At 35.2% G+C, this 5,801-nt stretch overlaps 1 non-coding gene and 1 pseudogene across 1 annotated transcript; both read left to right on the top strand.

Annotated features, from left to right (window-relative positions):
- Window positions 1-2,965: 2,965 nt before the first annotated feature.
- Window positions 2,966-3,105, top strand: LOC123288501 (small nucleolar RNA SNORA7). Its single transcript, XR_006532200.1, has one exon. It is a non-coding gene; the product is annotated as a small nucleolar RNA SNORA7 (small nucleolar RNA).
- A 72-nt stretch (window positions 3,106-3,177) lies between these two features.
- Window positions 3,178-3,581, top strand: LOC106833130 (large ribosomal subunit protein eL32-like; annotated as a pseudogene).
- The last annotated feature ends 2,220 nt before the right edge of the window (window positions 3,582-5,801 follow it).

Genomic DNA, 5,801 nt, shown 5'->3' with positions numbered 1-5,801 from the left:
TAAAAGTTCCTATTTAAAACGTCTATTTTTCTATAATTTATATATTTTGATTCTTACTAAATTAAAGCTACTGTGAGGACTCTGAAAATCTTTGGTTTTCTTCCCCAATGAGTCAATTTGATTTATAATTCAGGAATTGATGTGCTCTGTCACTTTAACTACAAACTCATCTAAGCTTTTTCATTCCCTGGACCTCTCTGCTTTTGAAACTTATAAAATGTCTTTTTAATCATCTTAAAGTGTATGTTTCTCATATAACTTTTAATACTGAAAATTTATATGAACTTGAATTTTCACAAAACTCAAAAAAGTCCTTGTGTCAGTCTGCTTGAGCTGCCATCTCAAAATCCCACAGACCGGGGGGCTTAAACAACAGGAATTTATTTTGTCACAGGTCTGGAGGCTGGAAGTCTACGATCAAGTTGCTAGCCAGTTCAGTTTCTGACGAGAGCTCTCTTGCCAGCTTGTAGAGGGCTGCTTTGCTATGGTGAAGAGTGAGAGTAATGGCTTTTCGTTTTCTCTCAGCTCTCAAAAAAAGTGATACTTATGTAGTTCTTGATAGAAATGAAAACTAACACATATAATGTATGAAATTAACTTTCTCATGTAATTAGTCAACTCCAAGGTAAAATAAGAAGCATCAGAGTCATAGGTAAGAGAAACTTTAACGCAAAGAATTACAGATAGTTAAACTAAATGTCAATAAAACTACAAACAATTAACTGAAATGTACTATATAAGTAAATACATTTAGCTTTCCAGTCTGACTTAAAAACCAAAGTGAAGAAAATTTAAAATAATTGTGTGGTGAAGTAACACCTAGCTTATTTACAATCATTTAATCAGTAAAACCATAGCTTTGATTAATAACAAGACTTTTCCCATGAATTATCTGGACAGTGACTTCAACTCTTCTTTCCATTTGGTTGTGAAAAAAAATGAATGCAAGTTTTCTATTGATGGGTGTTTCTTGATGCCAAGTTGGTTGCCTAGGGAATAGATGGGAGCATGTTTTTCTTAAGTAGAACGGCTTTCTGTCTATTTTTAGATGGTTTTAGATTCATAATGAAAACTCGTTCTCTATGACAATAGTCATATGAGCTTTTGAGGCAAACGTGATGTCGCATGTGAGCATTTGGACAGTCTTACCACCTGATCACTGAGAGGTTTAGCAACTCTTGCTGGAAACTCTCCTGATTGTTATGGATAGTAATAGAAACTACTCTGGATTTTTAGAGAACTAATATTAATGCAGGATCTGCATAACAGTATTTGTGCCTGTTAATTATATCTTCAGGGATATCAAGGCACCAGCATTTGTAAACTATGTAATTGAAGGCATAAACCCCATTCTCAGATGCCTACTCTGGCAGTTTTCTCCAGGATATTTGCTGCTGTCTTCTGATCTTTAAAAAAGAAGGGAGAGAAAAATACATATAGTAAATTTAAAAGTGGTTACTTCTATCCTATAGGGTATCCTATATCCTGTAAATATCTAAGATATTCAATGCTGAGGATCTATGTTATGTCAATAGACAAATGACAAAAATAGAATACTTGAAGAAATAGGACGAGTTTTGATAATCTTGTGTGTAACGACTTAGATCCTGGTTTCCAAGTCTCACTTTTGTTACATGATTTCAGTATTTAATTGAAAAGGAAATTGTTGCGACTCTGTCTCTGCCACATCAAAGGATGTAATTGTTCCCATGGCAAAGCCTAATTCACTGTCTCACACACCAGCCTACATATATTCCTCCTCTAGACATAATACAATTGGACTTTTAAAATGCCTGTTAACATCAGGTTTATAAACCATGGTAAATTTAAGCCAACTAAAGACTTTATTTTCCAAATATAAGCAATAAGACTGAGCCAGAAACATAGGGTCATGATAATAATGTAATAAGTGTAATAATGTGTAAAATTTGAACTGGAGGTTAAAGTTTAATTCTCAAAAGCAACTAATCACCTGAACTTGGAGAAGTCTTCCATCCTGTCTGGAATTCTGTTGTCTCTTTTGTGTTGATTGTTGCCATCACTGTTATCGTCATCATTTTTATCATCCCATCTTCATCACCAGTCGCCATCAAATATTTTATTGTTCTTTTTCTGTGAAACCAGTACTAAGACGGACACTGCGCACAGTGAGTCAGGAAATCTTCCTGACCACCTTCAAATGGTATTATTGTTCACAAGGTAGAGAAAAGGAAAATAATACCCATAAAAAAGGGATAATTTGCTAATTCAGGGAAGAGCTTGGATTCAAACTGTTCTTTTTAATTCAGTACCAAATTACTTTCCAATACATCATGCTGCAAGTACATGAGGATATTGATCTCTAATACTACTCCGAGTACTAAAGGTATATAACATGTCGAAAATTAAATTTAGTGCGTTTGTTTCTTTTGAGATTTTTCTCTCTGTCAATGCCATCAGCATGCTCCTCATCTCCTTTAACTTCTCCCTATTCCATGCCATAATGTACTTTGTAACAATATTGCCCACACATCTTATCTGACTTAATTGCCCATAGATAAGTCTAGTTTTCAGTCTTTCATTACTTCTCTAATTGTTGTGAAATCTTGGGCAAACTGTCTCATCTTATTGAGCTTTAGTATCCTCCTCATTAACATGCTATCTGCCCTGCACTCATGGGGGCTAGGATCCCCTGCTCCCACTGGAGGGACTGGATTGATTGGATGAGACTGAAGGATATGAGGATCTCTCTGCCTTAAATCTCCCCTCCCCACAGCTTCTCAAGAATGTTAGTTTTCTCCTCATCCAGTCAACACTCCATCTCAACCCCTTTTTGATGTTTTATCACGAAAAAAATTAAAATTCAAAGGCCATATAAGTCAATTATTGACTAGATGCCTCATCAGAGATACAACTGTGATTGTTTTTTGGTTGTACTAATGAAGTTGTGAGTAACAAATGAAATAGTATATGTAAAAATAATTCGGACCTCCTGGGATTGCATCTGGAGTGTGGTTAGTGTTCCGCCAGCTTCGGAGATGGAAGGGAAAGCAGGCCTGGCAGAGGTACCCCTTCCATTCCCAGCGTTCTCAGTAACTGGTGATTGGAAGACACTCTGCAAGGTTCAAGCTCTGGGCAAGAACACCTCCCTCCAGGACTCTTCTTTGACACCATCTCTGCCTCTTTCTTGAAGGAGTCATGGTTGCCCTCACACCACTTGTGAAGCCCAAGATCATCAAAAAGAGGACTAAGAATTTCGTTCAGCACCATCAGACCAATACAAAATTAAGCGTAACTGGCAAAAACCCAGAGGCATTGACAATAGGGTACACAGAAGATTCAAGGGCCAGATCTTGACGCCCAACACTGGTTATGGGAGCAACAATAAAACAAAGCACATGCTGCCCAGTGGCTTCCAGAAGTTCCTGGTCTACAACGTTAAGGAACGTAAAGAGCTGCTTATGTCCAACAAATCTTACCATGCTGAGATTGCTCACAATGTCTCCTCCAAGAACCACAAAGCCATTGCGGAAAGAGCAGCCCTGTTGGCTATCAGCGTCACCAGTCCCAGTGGCAGTCTGTGCAGCAAAGAAAATGAATAGACAGCTGATGTGCACATTGCATTTGTGTTAATAAAAACATAAAACGATGAAAAAAATTCATAAATAAAAAGGACTAGTGAAGGAGAGAGTGTTACACATAATATAAACTATCATATAATAGTATATATTATAACGTATATAATATGTTATATATCATAATATATATTATATAACATATATATGATATAAAATATTGATTATATTAATATTTACTATTATATATACTATTATAACATATAATAGTAACATAGTAATTATATTTTATATAATTATATATAAATAATCGTAATTATATTACAACATAATAGTAAATATTAATATAGTCAATATTTTATAATGCATTAATACATTAATATTTATCTAATGTGCATTATATATCTATGTTATCTATTGTATTATTATAATATATATTGTAATCTATCACATATAGTTTACTACACACAGCTTATATGGTATTTTTTGGCTGTATTAAATAGCAAAATAGCAATTTTTTTATTGCATTAGAAAAAGAAACACTAAAGGAATAATAAATTTTCCAAGAATTATATTAGAGCTTGGAAGATGTAGATTCCTTAGCCGAATTTGGATATGATAGGCTAAAGTTTTGGTCAGTCTGATTCTATTTGGGTAAATTTTGCAAATTAACTATAATTACAAATTTCTTTGGTAACATAAATTACATATTATCAAAACTAATACGAATATTTTAAGAATCTACTCCGGACCATAATGGACATGAATAAAAGTCCAAACATTTAGGGAAGTTTAGAAAAATCAAATTCTAGGTTTTGCATATATCAGTAAGGAGCCTGGGCTCAAAGTCTAGCTAATGGCATTGAGTGTGCGTCATGTCCATCTTGAGAAAGGACAAGACACTTTGACACTGTTTTCCATAGTGCTTGAACCATTTTACATTCCCACCAACAGTGTATGAGGGTTCTAATTCCTCTGCTTTCTTGTCAACACTTGCTATTTTCTAATTTTTTTGTGATAGCCATCCTAAGAGGTGTGAGGTGATATTTCATTGTGGTTTTGATTTGAATTTCCCAGATGATCAGTTATGTTGAGCATCTTTTTGTATACCTCTTTGCCATTTATATGTCTTTTTTGGGAAAAAATATCTATTCAAGGTCTTTTCCCATTTTTTAATTGGGTTATTTGTTTTATCGCTGTTGCATTGTAGGAGTTCTCGTGTATTTTGGATATTAATCCTGCTGGAATGGAACAGCATAGACTGGGTGGCTCATAAACAACAGAAACTTATTTATCACAGTTCTGGAGGCTCGAAGTCCAACATCAGGGTGATAAGATGGTCTGGTTCTGGTGAAGGCCCTCTTCTGGGTTATATGCTGCCAACTTCTTGTGTTGTCACATGACAGAGAAGAGAAGGAAAGAGCAAGCGAGGAGCAAGCTCTTCCCAGACTCATAAGGGCATTGATCCCATTCATGAGGGCTCCGTCCTCACAACTTCATCTAATTCTTATTACCTCTCAAAGGCCTCACCTCCTAACACCATCACATTGTGGGGAGGATTTCACCTTATGAGTTTTGTGGGGACATATTCATTCCATACAAATCCCTTACCAGAGATATGGTTCGCAAATATTTTCTCCCATTCTTTAGGTTGCTATTTCACTCTGTCGATTATTTCCTTTTCTGTGAGAAGCTTTTTTAGTTTAATGTAGTCCCACTTGTCTAATTTTGCTTTTGTCGCTTGTGCTTTTGGTGATGTCATATCCAAGAAATCATTGCCAAGTCCAATGTCACGAAGCTTTTCACCTATGTTTTCCTCTAGGAGTTTTACAGCTCCAGGTCTTGCATTTAAATATTTAATCCATTTTAAATTGACTTTTGTGTATGGTGTAAGATAAGGGTCTAATTTCATTCTTTTGCATGTAGAATCTAGTTTTCCCGACACCATTTGTTGAAGAGACTATCCTTTCCTCATTGTGTTTTCTTGGTGCCCTTGTCAAAGATCACTTGACTGTATGTGGGTTTACTTCTAGGCTCTTTTCCATTGGTCTGTGTATCTGCTTTTATGCCACTACTATACTGTTTTAATATAATTGCTTTGTAATATATTTTGAAATTGGGAAATATGATGCTTCCAGCTCTGTTATTTTTTCCTCAAGATTTCTTTGGCTATTCAGAGGTCTTTTGTGATTCCATATGACTTTTAGGATTATTTTTTCTATTTTTGTAAGAAATAAATGCCATTGG

This window comes from Equus asinus, chromosome 8, assembly GCF_041296235.1.
Source record: "Equus asinus isolate D_3611 breed Donkey chromosome 8, EquAss-T2T_v2, whole genome shotgun sequence".
In the NCBI taxonomy this organism is placed as follows: Eukaryota; Metazoa; Chordata; class Mammalia; order Perissodactyla; family Equidae; genus Equus; species Equus asinus.
This window is presented reverse-complemented; position numbering and strand designations above follow the sequence as displayed.